Source organism: Eumetopias jubatus, unplaced genomic scaffold, assembly GCF_037043125.1.
Source record: "Eumetopias jubatus isolate StellerSeaLion01/CBP00866 unplaced genomic scaffold, mEumJub1_p1.0 scaffold_4, whole genome shotgun sequence".
NCBI classification, from domain to species: Eukaryota; Metazoa; Chordata; class Mammalia; order Carnivora; family Otariidae; genus Eumetopias; species Eumetopias jubatus.
Window position 1 is genome coordinate 179,702,807 of NW_028274810.1, and position 15,093 is coordinate 179,717,899.

Genomic DNA, 15,093 nt, shown 5'->3' on the forward strand with positions numbered 1-15,093 from the left:
AACAGGCAGACCCCAGACAGCACCTCACTCTCCAGTTCGTGGACTGCTACCTTCTCTTGAGGGACTCACGCTCATTTATGCTCTTATTTGTGGTTCTGTCATCCACTCAAGTTATTTCACACAAGACTTTCCCTCTCTTACATATTTATATACATACCCCCTACACTTTTCAGTTTGTGCCCAGTTGCCTGAGGAAAATCTCTCCTTTCCACAACCTTAACTAAAGCGAATAAACACACATATATGGGTAATGATCCCCCTATATCAAGAGGCAGGAAATCCATATAACATTAGGAACGAAACAGATCTTCATAATTTTTGTGCTAATCTGTTTCATTACTTCTGGTTAATTTCTTTCTATCTCGTGAAACTGCCTTTTAGGTCATTGTTAACTATTTCAAATACAAATTTACTTGTTTTGGTTCTGTACTATTTTTTTGTTTCATTTAAAATATGTGGTATTTTGGCAACTCTAGGGACTGTTCAAGAGTTTTAGGGGTTCCTCTGAGGCTCCAAGCAGCATCATTTACTACTTTCATTGAATAGAAAAATGTGTTTCAAATTTGAAATGCATGCCAGTAGCAAGCAGGAGTTTTAACTCATTAGAGAATAAATTGTGAAATTGATTTGAAAATGTACGGTTATAAATCTATAAAATACTGGTACTTCCATGCTGTTTTAAAACAGATCTCTCTTTTATATATTAATTCTTCCATTTTCACGTTCTTTGGGTCTCATCATCCTAACAGCTGGGGCAACAGTAGACTCTGGGCCTGCAGAAGACCCTGGAAAAGAACTTAAAAAAAAAAAAATCTCAGAATGCCGTCTGCCAAAGAATGTCCCTAATGCTCTCCAAACAAAACAGCTGATTGTGGGCTAGACTTTCTGAATTGATCCGAACCTGTATTCGACAAACCGAGAGTACACAGTTGTTTAGTTTTTTTTTATGTTCAGATAGATATTTAAGTATTCTATGAGTTTTCGTTCACTTGAAGCTGAAAGCATACGTTTTTAAGTTTCTGAGTCTCATAATGCACATCATGTATATTTTTTATGTAACGAGCAGTTTAAAGCAGGCAAGACATTGAAACCAGGAAAGCTTATCTTCTGAAATTTTTGTCATTCCCTCTTTCCAGATGGATCCCTAAGTATTTGCCAGGAACACTGCCTTATTCACAACTTAGAATAGAAATACATAGGGAACTATAACAATTGTTCACACTAAAACTATTTTCTGCAGTTACCAACGGAAATAACAGAAATGCTAGGGAAACACACATTCATCAAAATAGCAGATTTTTTTCTTTGTGAGCTGTAATTAGTTCCTGTGCCAATTTCCATTCTCTGAATTGTATACTAGTTGATAGGCGTTTTAATTTTTTTTTGTGAGAGAAAAATGAATGTATTAAACTCATAAGCATATCCTGACCAGATTACAAATTAGTTTCTCTGGAATACATCAGTAAATAACACAGTCTTTCTGAAAGAGGAGCACCATCTTCCTAGAAACATTGATTTGGAAACATTAATTTCCACAGTTCTCGTACCTTTGTGTTTCTTGGCATATGTTAGGCCTTGCAATGCCACTAGAGAAGAACAACCAGACCTCCTTTGAATACCATACACATGTACTGCTGTCATTTCAGGGTAAAATAAGAATTACTTCATTGCAGCAACCCCCTCTTACACCACTTCCCCTTTGTTCAATCCAGTAAACTGGAATTTATAATTAATATGGAAATTTGATTCCATTTTAAAATAAAAATCATCGAGCACTTCCTATGTGCTAGACACTATCTTCGGCGAGTAAGAAATAAACACAGTAAAATTCCTGCCTCAAGAGCCTGTGGAAGGTTCCTGTGATCAATGGGAGCCTTCTGCCCTGCCTGAAAAGGATAGTGGCGCCCACCGTCTTCAGCTCATGGATACTGTCCCAGACATTAGGCCCAGTGTTGCCAGATGATCTTTTTTTTTTTTAAGAAACATCAACAATGTGGTTTTAAAGTATAGCTATTGATTTTTAAATACTGACAATGAATTTAAAAAGTTTAAAACCTTCTGCAGGACAACAATCCATATCTGCCTAAAAGATTGGGCCCACGTCTACTTTAAAAAAATTATTTAACTTTAAAAAATAGTTAATACATGTGCACAGCTCAAAATCCAAGAGGAACAACGAGTTATATAGTGAAAAGGAGTCTCCCTCCCAACCCCTTCCCCGTCTTACTGCCCTCCCTGAGGCAGTTCCCATACCGGTGTCCCCCAGACCTACCAGCTCTCTTCTGTCCCCAGACATTTACAAGCTGATGCACACACAGTCTTTCCAGTGCACACCAATAGTGATACGGTATCCACACTCTTACACTTGGTTTTTCTCACTAACCATACTGTACATTATCACAATTGCTCCAAGCCAACTTACACAGAATTGCCTTCTGCCTAATTTTCCCTCATCTGGACGCATCGGATCATCTAACTGGTGCCTCGCTGACAGGTTACAGGCGTGTTGCCTATCCTTGCACCTGCAAACCATGCCTCAAGGACTCATCTCTTTTGCATATAATGTTATGTGTGCAAGTATATCTGCAACCTGAATTCTTAAATTCCTTCCAGCAGCGATTCTCAACCTGCCTATACATAGGAATCCCCCAGAGAGCTTAAAACTGCAGATGCCTGGGTCTCTCCACAAAGATTCAGGTTATTCTTTGGCCATCAGGAATTTTTAAAGGGCCAAGGTGATGCTAAAGTGCAATCTGTGTTGAGAATCACTGCCTTCCAGACCAGCTCAGGGCACACATCCCCCAAAAGGACAAGTGCTTCCCTGCCAGAGAAAGCTTACAGAGCTCCCATGTGTGCCTTTTGTCCACCTGAGCAGTAAAAATCCATGTGCCATTGTAGTTCTAATTGCATTTAAAAACAAATTTTACAAGAGCAGTTGAACAGGGATGCCTGGGTGGCTCAGTTGGTTAAGCATCAGCCTTCGGCTCAGGTCATGATCCCAGGGTCCTGAGATCGAGCCCCACATCGGGCTCCCTGCTCAGCGGGGAGTCTGCCTCTCCCTCTGCGCCTTCCCCTGCTCATGCTCTCTCTCTCTGACAAACAAATAAGGAAATAAATAAATAAATCTTAAAAAAAAAGAGCAGTTGAACACATTCCATGTCCATATTACCTTTTTTGGTGAACTGTCTGAAAACATATTTTGTCCATTACCTATCATACTGTTGGTCATTCTCCTTACATATTAAAGAAATTAGTTCTTTGCAGAATAACTTTTTGAAAAAAATATGTGTTTTCTAGCTTGTCATTATCTTGACTTTGCTTTTGGCATTTTTCTTTGTGAGGAACATTTTTATGTCACCAAATTTATCAAAAAGTGTTGGCTTCTGAGTTTTGCATCACACTGAGAAAGATCCTCTTCATTCTGAGATTATGTTTCAGAAAGAATATTTTATGGCTTCCTCCAGAATGTTAATGGCTTTATTTTTGACATTTAAAACTTTTATTCATCAGAATTCTGCATTTATTTTGGTAAAAGTGTGTGGTATGGTTCCCGCTTCATTTGTTTTTATTTTATTTTATTTTATTATGTTATGTTAATCACCATACATTACATCACTAGTTTTTGATGTAGTGTTCCATGATTCATTGTTTGCGTATAACACCCAGTGCTCCATTCAATACGTGCCATCTTTAATACCCATCACCAGGCTAACCCCTCCCCCCAACCCCCTCCCCTCTAGAACCCTCAGTTTGCGCTGTGAATTGTGTAAGACTGATGAATCACAGACCTGTACCTCCAGCTTTGTTATTATTTTTTCCAGAAGTTCAGACACCGTAGATGGAATAATCAATTTCCTCCCCCGCCATTGACTCTAATTATCATTTTTATCATTTACTAAATTACCTTATGTATTTGAGTCTAATTCTGGACTTTCTATTCCATTCCTTTGATCAATCTACCCATGTGCTAGAACCACCCTATGTTTTATTAGAGTATAGATTTGTAATATGTTATAATAAATGATGCCTTATTACTCTTACTCTTCAAAAATGTTCTGGTTTTCTTGCTTAGTATTTTTCGTTATTAACTTTAGAGCCAGCTTTTCTAGTTCCATAATAATCATATTGTATTTTTACAAAACATTTTGTGTAATTCATTTAATTTTGGGGGAGCAGAGCACAAATGATCTACATCTTCCTAACTTCTACCCTCATTTCTGTTTTCTCCCTCCTTCTGAAAATTCCAGCTCTAATAGTAGACTTGAAGTACCACAGACCAATCATGTTTACCTCTAAATCTTTAATTTCTTGAAAGAATTGAAGGCAAGATCATGAAACACCTTCTCCTCCCAGGCTTGCTACTGCCGGCCCTGGAGTGTCTTAGCTTAGACACCGTTATCTTCTATCTTCTCAGAAGACTTTGCTGTTCTCCACGGACCAACTAACACATTGTATCGCAAATGTCTGTTTGCTGGTGTAAGAGAGGAGGGTCCCAATGTATGAAATGCTAAGACTCAGGCATGAAAAATACCATAAAATTTGTTTTCTGTAACTGACTTCATCTTACTTTAAAACTTCCGTATCCGCTGTGAATGGGGAGAAAAATGCCTTTAAGCTTGCTAGCTAATATGTCACTTTTAATTTTAGAAAGTCTTGAGAGTATTTAATCAGTGCAAAGCTCAAACTTCCTTCAGGGCTGTCTCTCAAGGTTCTTCCCTCACCGTCTTTTCCTCTGAGGGCTTCTGAGTGGAGGAAGGGTTTATGGTGATCGCAGAAGAGGTCTCTGCACAGAATGCTGCCTCTTCTGGGCCTCCTGCACTGGTGTCCCCTGAGGTGTGGCAGGTGCCTTCTGCTAGTTTTGAACTTTGTGCTGGTGCGCACTACTGGCCATGTTTCCACAGAGCCTCGGGTTGTGAGGGTTCCTACACTCTGCAGCCTTCCCATCCCAACCCGACGGCTTTCCTGTGACTTCGGCACCTCCTGTCTAGGATGGGCTTTTATTCTGTTCTCCCTAAAAGAGTGAGTGGCAGTCTCTGAGCTTGCCTTCAAGTATCTCTACAAAGCTAATTTGTCCCTTTTGTTCTGCCTGTTGACCACAACACTCTGCTGAGGATATTGACAGTCTCTTAAAATTTCGCCCAGGGAGATGCCAGGGCCAGCTCTGGCTGTCTTTGGCTACCCCTGAAACATCCAGGCTCCTTCACTCTGTGACCTTGGTCAGGTTACTTAACTTTCCATGCCTCTATTTCCTCAGCTGTAAAACAGGGATGAAGATAGTACCTAAGTCATCATGCCATTCTGAAGAGCAAATATAAGCACTCAATAAATATTTGTGATTTTATTTATTATTTATTATTTTTATTTTTTTAAAGATTTTATTTATTTATTTGACAGAGAGAGACACAGCGAGAGAGGGAACACAAGCAGGGGGAGTGGGAGAGGGAGAAGTAGGCTTCCCGCGGAGCAGTCCCGCGGAGCAGGGAGCCCGATGTGGGGCTCAATCCCAGGACCTTGGGATCATGACCTGAGCCGAAGGCAGACTCTTAACGACTGAGCCACCCAGACTCTCCAAATATTTGCTATTTTGAAAATTATTCTCCTCTGCTTCCCCCTTGAGAATTATAGAACCTCACCTCCCAAGCGTTTATCGATTGATTTGGTATCTCTACTGATTTCTTACAGCAAGTGAACAAGGTAGCTTTTTTAACTCCTTACATTACATTTAGATTAAAAAGTGTTTTTTTAGTACTTAAAATAGAGACTTTTCACCTGGGTACAATATTATTTAAAAAATAAACTTATGCAGGGACGCCTGGGTAGCTTAGTCGGTAAAGTCTCTTGATTTTGGCTCAGGTCATGATCTCAGGGTCCTGAGATCAAGCCTCCTTAGGATTCTCTCTTTCCCTCTCCTTCTGTCCCTCCCCCTGAACTCCTGTGCATATGCCCCCATGTGCTCTCTCTCTCTCAAAACAAACAAACAAACACACAAACTTATGCAGACTTCCACTTATGAGTCTGATAGACTAAGACCCTACTGGACAATTCCCTCCCTTGCAGAAAATCACCGTGGAAGCAGGTCATAGGAAAAGACTACCTGATAGTGTCAGACAGTGAACTGAAGCCCAGACTGATAGGGAGTGCAAATGTGCTTCCAGGAAGATGGATCTATCCAGTCAAGTTTCCATTTCCATGGCTTTTAGTAGCTATGGGGCTAAGTGCGATCTGCATGGCTCACACAGCAGTGGCAGGGGTACTTTTACTGAGAAACCATAGTGAAGCCAGGAAACTGAATGCAAGTAGGGGTAATGCTGGAAGGGAAAGAGGTTAGAGGAGGGATCCCCAGTCTCTGTCCAACAGTATCTCTGATGGCTCCCAGAAACACGCATGCATGGAACAATCTCAAAACAGCTCAGCTAAAGACAAAAGATCTGAACTGAAATGGAACTGCTGTCTAAGCAACCATCTGCACTTCAAGACCAGCCAAGAAAATTCCCTGCTAAAACAAAGAAAACAACACTACCAGAGTGAAAAAAACAGTATCCAGGATCTGTTAACATTTACAAGGTCTAAGATACACTCAAAATTATCTAATGTACAAAGATCCCTCAAAATGAAACACATTCTCAAGACAAAAGACAATGAATTGTGTCTGACCTGGAGATGAACAAGTTGCTGGAATGAACAGATAAAGATATTAAAGCAGCTACTATAACAATAGTCTATGAAGTAAGACAGATGTGTTTTCAGTAATTGGGAATCTCAGCAGAGAAATGGGAAGTCTCAGCAGAGAAATAAAAACAATAAAGTCAGAAGCAAATGGAAGTTACAGAACTGAAAATTAGAATTATGAAAAAAAATTCACTGAAAAAACTTAATAGTCAAATAGACATGGCAGAGGAACAAGTAAGTGAACACAAAGATAGAGCGATAGAAATGACCAAAAATGAAAAATAAGAAAAACCAGATTTTGAAAAATAAACAATGTCTTGTTAGATTGGATAGAATGATCAAACACACAGGAATGCCAGAAGGAGAAGAGAGAGAGAATGGGACAGAAAAAAATATTTGAGGACATATTAGTTGAATACTTCCTAAATTTGATGAAAGACAGAAATGTTTAGGTACAACATGCTATACAAATAACAACCACAGTGAACACAGAAAATCCAAGGCTAAGTCACATCATGGCACATTGTTAAAAGCCAAAGATAGGAAAAAATCTTGAACACTGACACATTGCATATAGAGGAACAGTGATGGCTAAATAGGCACCTTCTCATCAGAAACACTTAAAGACAGAAAAGAACAGAATAACCTTTTGAAAATGCTGAAAGAAAAACAACTGTCAAACTAGAATTCTATATTTATTGAAAATATCATGTAAGAATGAAGGCAACTGCCTGGAGCAGTGGTATATTCTCTCAGATCTCTCTGCAAAAACTTGCACCTGGGGCCAGAGCCAGATGCTGTTTCAGGGGTAATGATGAGGTGTTCTGAAACATTCTTGATGCTTTTCAATTCCATTGGACATTCTGTTTACTGGCATTGACATGGGTGAAGGACCAAATGCACTATCCAGCACTATCTTTAAAGAAGGGCCATATACATAGATATAGGAAAGATAAAAAATGCAACAGATCTGCAATCAAAGACTTCATAGTGACAGCAATGAGAAGTCACATAAAAAATTCATCAGTGGAGGAGGACACATAACCAGATCAAGAAACAAAAGGAAAATGTAGTTGCATGCTGAAATTCTCAGTGCAGGGTAAGTGGATTGAAAGTAAAAAGAAATGTTCAGATAAGATATGCTCTCACTTAGGACATCCTCACCATCTGTCTTATGATTTGTTCTTTTTCTATTTGAGATGTAATATATAATATATAAATATGAAGTCTAAGAAAATAGCACTTGTCTGGCCAGCACAGTGGGCAGAACAGCACACAAGAAGAGATGATATTTGAATTGTGTGTCAAAGTATGAGGATAGAATCTTCATTCAGAGGAGGGGAGGGGAGGAGAGAAAAAGACTTATCATACAGGCATAAAACATGTGCAAAGCACAGTGTCATTTCAATTAAGCACTCCATCTCATTAAGAAGTTTAGAAAGTCTTCAAAGGCAAGGCTTAAGAGATGTACTTAATCTGTATTCTTCACACATAGTATTTTTCCAAAAATGAGACCAAAAAAAAAAAAAAGGCATTTTCAGGTAAAAGAAAATTAAGATAATTTGTCACCAGAAGACCTGCATTACAATAAATGCTAAAGGACGTTCTTTAGGCTAAAGGAAAATGACAGCAGATGGAAACTTGAATCCTCAGGAAAAAAAAAGAAGAGCACTGGAAATGATGACTATCTGGAGGATACAAAAGACTGTTTGGGGCCCCCTTTACTTCCAGTTTCTTTGTAAACAATTGAACCGTGTAAAGAAAAATATAATCTTTCTTGTAGGGTTTATAACATATGTAGTTAAAACACAGATAACGACTATTATTGTAGTAGTAATATTGTTCCAGTAAGTAGACAATGAAAATTTAAGAATGTATATTATAATTCTTATAGAAAACACTGAAAAAGCTGCAAAGAAGCATAGCAAAAGAGTCAGCAGAAATATTAAACTGTAATTTAAAAAAATATTCAAATAATCTAAAAAGCAAGAAAGGAGAAATAGGGGAACAAAAAGCAGGGGAGACAAATGATTGCTTAAATAATAGACCCAACTAAACTATATTAATAATTATAATAAGTGTTAATGGATTAAACACTCCAAAAGATTGTCAGAATGTGTTACAAAACAAACAAAAACCAACCATTTTCTACCAGGATTCCATTTAAATATAAAGATGAGAGAGGTTATAGTAAACAGATGGAAAACAGATAGGCAATGCAAACAAAAAGCATAAGGATGCTCAAGGGTCTCTGTTAATATCAAATAAAATAGATTTTAACAATATTGTATTGCCAGAGATAAAGGCACTTCATAAAGATAAAAGGGTCAATTCATCAGAAATATATAATAATTATAAATGTGTGTGTACCCAATACATGCAGGAAATTTGACAAAATCAAGAGAAGAAGCAGTCAATTCTACATCAGTTGGAGAATTTAACAGCTATCTCTTAGCAATTGATAAAATTAGACGAAGTCATCAGAGATGTAGAATATCCAAACAACGTTATCAATCACTTTGATTGAAGTGATACTTAATGGCATACTCCACCACCACTGGCAGAATAAATATTTCACATTCTTTTAAAATGCAGCTACAGATTCACTAAGATAGACTATTTTCTGACCCATAAAACAAGCCCTAGTGAATTTAAATAGATTTAAATCATATCAATTAGGTTCTCTTAACACAGTAGAATTAAATTAGAAATATTAAAATAAGGCAACTAAGAAAACCCAAAATATCCTGGAAATTAAGTGACTCACTTCTAGGGAACTGGATCAAAGAAAACTATCACAAGAGAAATTAAGAAACATATAGAGCTAACGCAGAACATAGAGAAACAACTGATAGCATTAAATGCCTATATTAGGAAAAAAAAGTCTCAAATAAATGATCAAAGTAAGCTTCTACCATGAGGGGAATAAATTTAACCCAGAACGAGCTAAAAAGAAGGAAATAATAAAGGTAAGCACTGGTATCAATAAAATAGAAAACAGAAAAACAATAGTTAAAACTCTTCAAACTAAAAGCTAATGTTTGGAAAGATTAATGTAACAGATAAACCTCCAACTGGATTCATTAGGGAAAAAGAAAGCAGACAGATTAGCAATATTAGGAATAAAAGCAAGGGAACCACTGCAGAAACTCCAGCCATTAAAAAAATAAGAAGGAAATTTTATGGACTTCATGCCAGTGAATTTGACAACCTAGATGAAATGGACAAATTCCTTGAAAGACACAAATGACCAAAACTGACACAACAAGAAATAGCAAACATGAGCCCTGCCATCTCAATTTAAAAATTGACTTTATAATTAAAAAACAATTTCATAAATAGCTTTCTCCTTGGCACGCCACTGAAGATCCTGGTGTTGCCAGGGGACACCCCCCCCCCGACCTGGTGTCACAGTATTGTAAGAAAAAGTCATATCCAAACTCTCGCTTCTGCAGAGGTGTCCCTGATGCCAAGATCTGCATCTTTGACCTCGGGTGGAAGACAGCAAAAGTGGATGAATGCCCACTATGTGGTCATGTGGTGTCACATGAATATGAGCAACTTTCCTCTAAACCCTGAAGGCTGCCAGTATTTGTGCCAATAAGTACGTGGTGAAAAGCTGTAGAAAAGATGGTTTTCTCATCCGAGCGTGGCTCCACCCCTTCCACGTCATCCATATCAACAAGATGTTGTCCTGTGCTGGGGCTGACATGCTCCCAACAGGTATGCTATGTGGGGTGACTCTGTAAAGCCTCAGGGCACAGTGGCCAGATTCCACATGGGCCAAGTCATCATGTCCATCTGTACTGAGCTGCACAACAAGGAGCATGTGATTGGGGGCCTACACAGGGCCAAGTTCAATTTCCCTGGCTTCTGGAAGATCCATATTACCAAGATCCAACTTTACTAAGTTTAATGTGGAGGAATTTGAAGATATGGTGGCTGAAAAGCAGCTCATCCCAGATGGCTTGTGGGCCATCTACATGGCCTCCTGGACAAATGGTGGGGTCTGCACTCATGAGAACCTCAGTATTGCCCCCTCCTTATTCATGCCCACCAATAAATCCTACTTCCTGTTAAAAAAAAAAAACTCCAGCAATTTTACAAATAAAATCCAGCTAATTTCACAGTTGAATCCTATCAAACATTTAAGGAAGACATTATACCAATCCTATACAAACTCTTTCAGAAAAAACAGAAGGAAAGGAAACACTTCCTAATTCATTTTATGAAAGCCAGTTTTAACCTGATTCCAAAGCCAAAGTTCTCACAAAGGATGAGAACTACAGACTAATATCCCTCAGGAACATAAATGCAGTAAATGCAGAAATGTTTGATAAGATATTAGATTAGAAAATCGAATCCAGAAATTCATATATATATATATAAATGATACATCATGAACAAGCAGAATTTATCCTGGAAATGCAAGGTTTGTTCAATATTTAAACATTAAACAATGTAAATCTACTATATTAATAGAATAAATGTCAAAAATATAATTATCCCAATAGATACAGAAAAAACATCTGATAAAATTTAACAGTAAAAACATGCAGCAAATTAGAAATAGATATGAACTTCCTCAACATGACTAAGGGCATGTACAAAAAAACCTACAATTAATATACTTCGTGGTGAAAGACTTAACGTTTTCTATATTAAAAACATAGCAAATATTTTGGTTTTCAACACTACTATTTAACATTGCACTGGAGATCCTGGCCAGTGCAGTAAAATAAGAAAAAGTAATAAAAGGCATATAGATGAGAAAGGAAGCAATAAAAATTTTCTTATTTGCAGATGACAGGAATCTACAAAAAAGCTATTAGAACGAATAAGTGAATTTAGCAAGGTTGCAGGATACAGAGCCAATATATAAAAAGCAGTTGAAATTCTAGATATAACATCAATTACAAAATGAAATAATTAAAAAACCCACCTCATTTGCAATAGCATCAAAGGTATTTAGGAATAAATTTAATGAAAGGCACATAAGGCCTTTACACTGAAAACTAGAATAATTTGCACAGGGAAACTAAAGTAGACCTTAATGGAGAGATGTACCATGTTTATGGATTGGATTGGAAGACTTGACATTGTTAAGTTGGTAAGCTTCCCTAAGTCGATCTGTAGATTTGATGTAATTCCAATCAAAGTCTTAACTGGCTGCTTTTTTTTTTTTAAGATTTTATTTATTTATTTGACAGAGAGATAGAGAGAGAGCACAAGTAGGCAGAGTGGCAGGCAGAGGGAGAGGGAGAAGCAGGCTTTCTGCTGAGCAGGGAGCCGGATGTGGGGCTTGATCCCAGGACCCCAAGATCATGACCTGAGCTAGAGGCAGAAGCTTAACTAACTGAGCCACCCAGGCGCCCCTTAACTGGCTGATTTTGAAAGAGATTGACAAGCTAATTCTAAATTTATATGGAAAGGAAAGAGACCCAGAATAGCCAAAATAATTTCAGTAAAGAAGAAAAAGGTTGAACTTAAACATTGCCTAATTTTAGTCTTACTATAAAGGTACAGTGATCAAGACAGTATGTTCAAGTGTAAGGCTAGACATATAAATAAATGGGAAAGAATAGAAAATCCAAAAATAAACTCACACTTTTATGGTCATTTTTTTTTCAAAGTGCCAGATTTGATGAGAAAAAGATAATTTTGTTTTTCAAAAAGTGTTGCTGAAACACTTGGATCTCTGGAAAAAAAAAAAGTAATCTTTGATCACCGAATCAAGCCACACACTCAAATTAACTCAGAATGTATCATCATCTAAATATAAGAGCTAAAATTATAAAACTTCAAAAACAAAACATAGAAAGAAATCTTTGTGGTATTAGGTTAGACAAAGATTTCTTAAACGGTATAAAAAGCCCAAACTCTAACACACAAAAAAATTGTAAAATGGACTGCGTTAAGATGAAATCACTTTCTCTTTGAAAGATATAATTGAGGGAATAAAAGCAAGTCACAATCATATTCAGAAAAAAATAATTGTGAAACATACGTTTGACAAGGGTTTATCCAGAATACATCAAGAATTCTTATAATTCAATAATAAGGGTAAATAATCCAATAGAAAGTAGACCAAAGATTTGAATAGATACAATGTAATATCAATGGCTAGCAAGCACATGAAAATAGGCTCAACATCATTAGTCATTAGAGAAATGTAACTTACAACAAAAATGAGATACTACCATATACCCACTAGAGCAGTAAAAGTTAAGGAGCCTAACAATACCAAATGTTGGTGAGGATGTGGAGCAAGTAGACCTTCACACGTTGCTGGTGGGAATGCAAAACTGGCTTACATGCTTTGGAAAACAATGTGGCAGCATCTTATGAATTCAAACATAAATATGCTATCAACCCCAGCAATTCTACTTCTAGGCATTGCCTAAGAGAAATAAAAATATGTTCACACAAAGACATGTATATAAATAAATAAGTTCATAGCAGCATTATTCATAATAGCAAAAAGCTGGAAGCAACCCAAATATTCAACTAATGAATGGATAAGCAAAGTGTAGTGTATCCTTAATCCACAACAAAAAATTAATACACAAAACACGAACGGCCCTTGAAAACATTTTGCTAAGTGAGAAAAGTTAAACACAAGACCCTACGTAATGGATGATTCCATAAATATTAAATTCCAAAAAAGGCAAGGTTATGGTGATTGCAAGGGGTTGGTTGGGAAGAAGAGGAGGTTAACTTACAAGGGACAAGAGGAAAAGTTTTAGGTAGAGGGAAATGTTGTATAAGTGATTTTGGTGGTGTTTACACAACTGTTTAGAATTACCAAATTTTATCAAAGTACACATTTAAATGTGGCGAACGATACCTCAATTTAAAAAAGAAAAGAAAAGAAAACTTAGACCTCTCATTTGGCAAAACAAACAAAAAACAAGCAAAAACTTCTTTTGTTTACGTATTTTCAACAAAAAGTTCCATAATGAAAATGATTTGAATGTAGAGTCTTGAATTTGGGCATGTTCTGTTCACTGGAATTCCAGTGAGAGAGGAGAGGTTCAAGCCCTAGCTCTTCTTTCCACCTCCTGCAGTTTTTACTAATAGCTATTTCCAGGCAAAAGGAAAAGATGAAAGAAGAAAAGCTCATATTTGCCTATATGCTTACATTTGTGATTTTGCCCCTTTTCCACAAGTACCGTTGAATTCCATCACGCAGCTATGAGAAGCTACGATTCTGGTAGAAAAAAAAAAAATGTCTCCCCCTCCAGCCACTCTTTTTCACAGGAAAATAACTGTTGTAAACAATTTGGGAAATAAAACTAAAGTACAAAATGATACTTGTTTGCCACATGCAAAGACCTAGGAGTTGAACCAGCTGTATGTGAAGTGGGGTAATGTTTTTACATGTGTGATAAGAAAACCAGCATGTTACTCTTTTCTAGTACATGGAGTGTGTCCTTGCTGTTAGCTTGGCACCTCTCTTAAAAAAAAAAAAAAAAGCCACCCTGCCAGTTATCTAGGTAATATCCCTTCTCCTCTTGCTCTCTACAGAAAACTGACTTTGTTCAGGATAAAGAAGTTCGCAGTTTAAATGCTCACCTCTCCAGATTCTTCTGCCATTTTGGATAATGAGATATAACTGAGCCTACTTACATTTCAGGGGCACTTGTAGAACTGTCGCTTTCCTGATAATTGATGATCAAGTCAGATGACCCACGCCCTTTGTGTTTAGCCTTCAGAAAGAGGCGCAGCTCTCCTGTGGGTATGAAAATGAAAGCCATACCCTAAGAGTAGCCGTGGTTTGAGGGATTTGGGCGCTGATCAAGAAAAAAGATATGGCCACCGGGCACAGTGACACACAACAAGCTTGATTGGGCGGTACTTGGACAGGGTTGCACAAGATGGGTTCACAACATGGGGCTGTCCAGAAGCTCACGGTGAGGAGGGGCCGCTACCCAGAAGGGGCAGGAGGGCAAGGAGACTCCCAGAGGAGATGGGGATGGGAGAGGGGTCTCGTGCCCAACTGATGTCCCTCAGCTGCTCAGTGGGGAGTGTGTGGGTCAGAGAGCCCTCAAGGGCCATAACAGCTGGAGGTCTTATAACCACAAGGCTCTATACCATCTATTGCTAGCAGATGTGGAGTGAGGTTTTGTGAAGTATGCAAAGCAGGCAGGCTCTAAGTGGCTACTCGTTTGGACTGTCTTTAAAATAATTGCACGTGTAAAATTTTGAGTTTGGTACTGGCAGGCTTTTGTGCTGATGGGCCTCAGCCTGCCCTGAAGGAATAAACAACCAGGGGCTGATACACAGAGGCTTATTTCCGTAACAGAGTGATGAAGCAAGAGCTAGATGGGGCTGGGTCCGGGGTGGTGTTCTTAGGCAGCACCATCAGCCCTGGTTTATGTACCTCTGCACTTCTCGTTACTTGAGTAAAAGAAAACCCATTTG

The 15,093-nt window shown here is 37.9% G+C and overlaps 1 pseudogene; it reads left to right on the forward strand.

Annotated features, from left to right (window-relative positions):
* The first annotated feature begins 6,888 nt into the window (after nt 1–6,888).
* Nucleotides 6,889–15,093, forward strand: part of LOC114213899 (large ribosomal subunit protein uL16-like) — a 28,606-nt pseudogene continuing 20,401 nt past the window's right edge.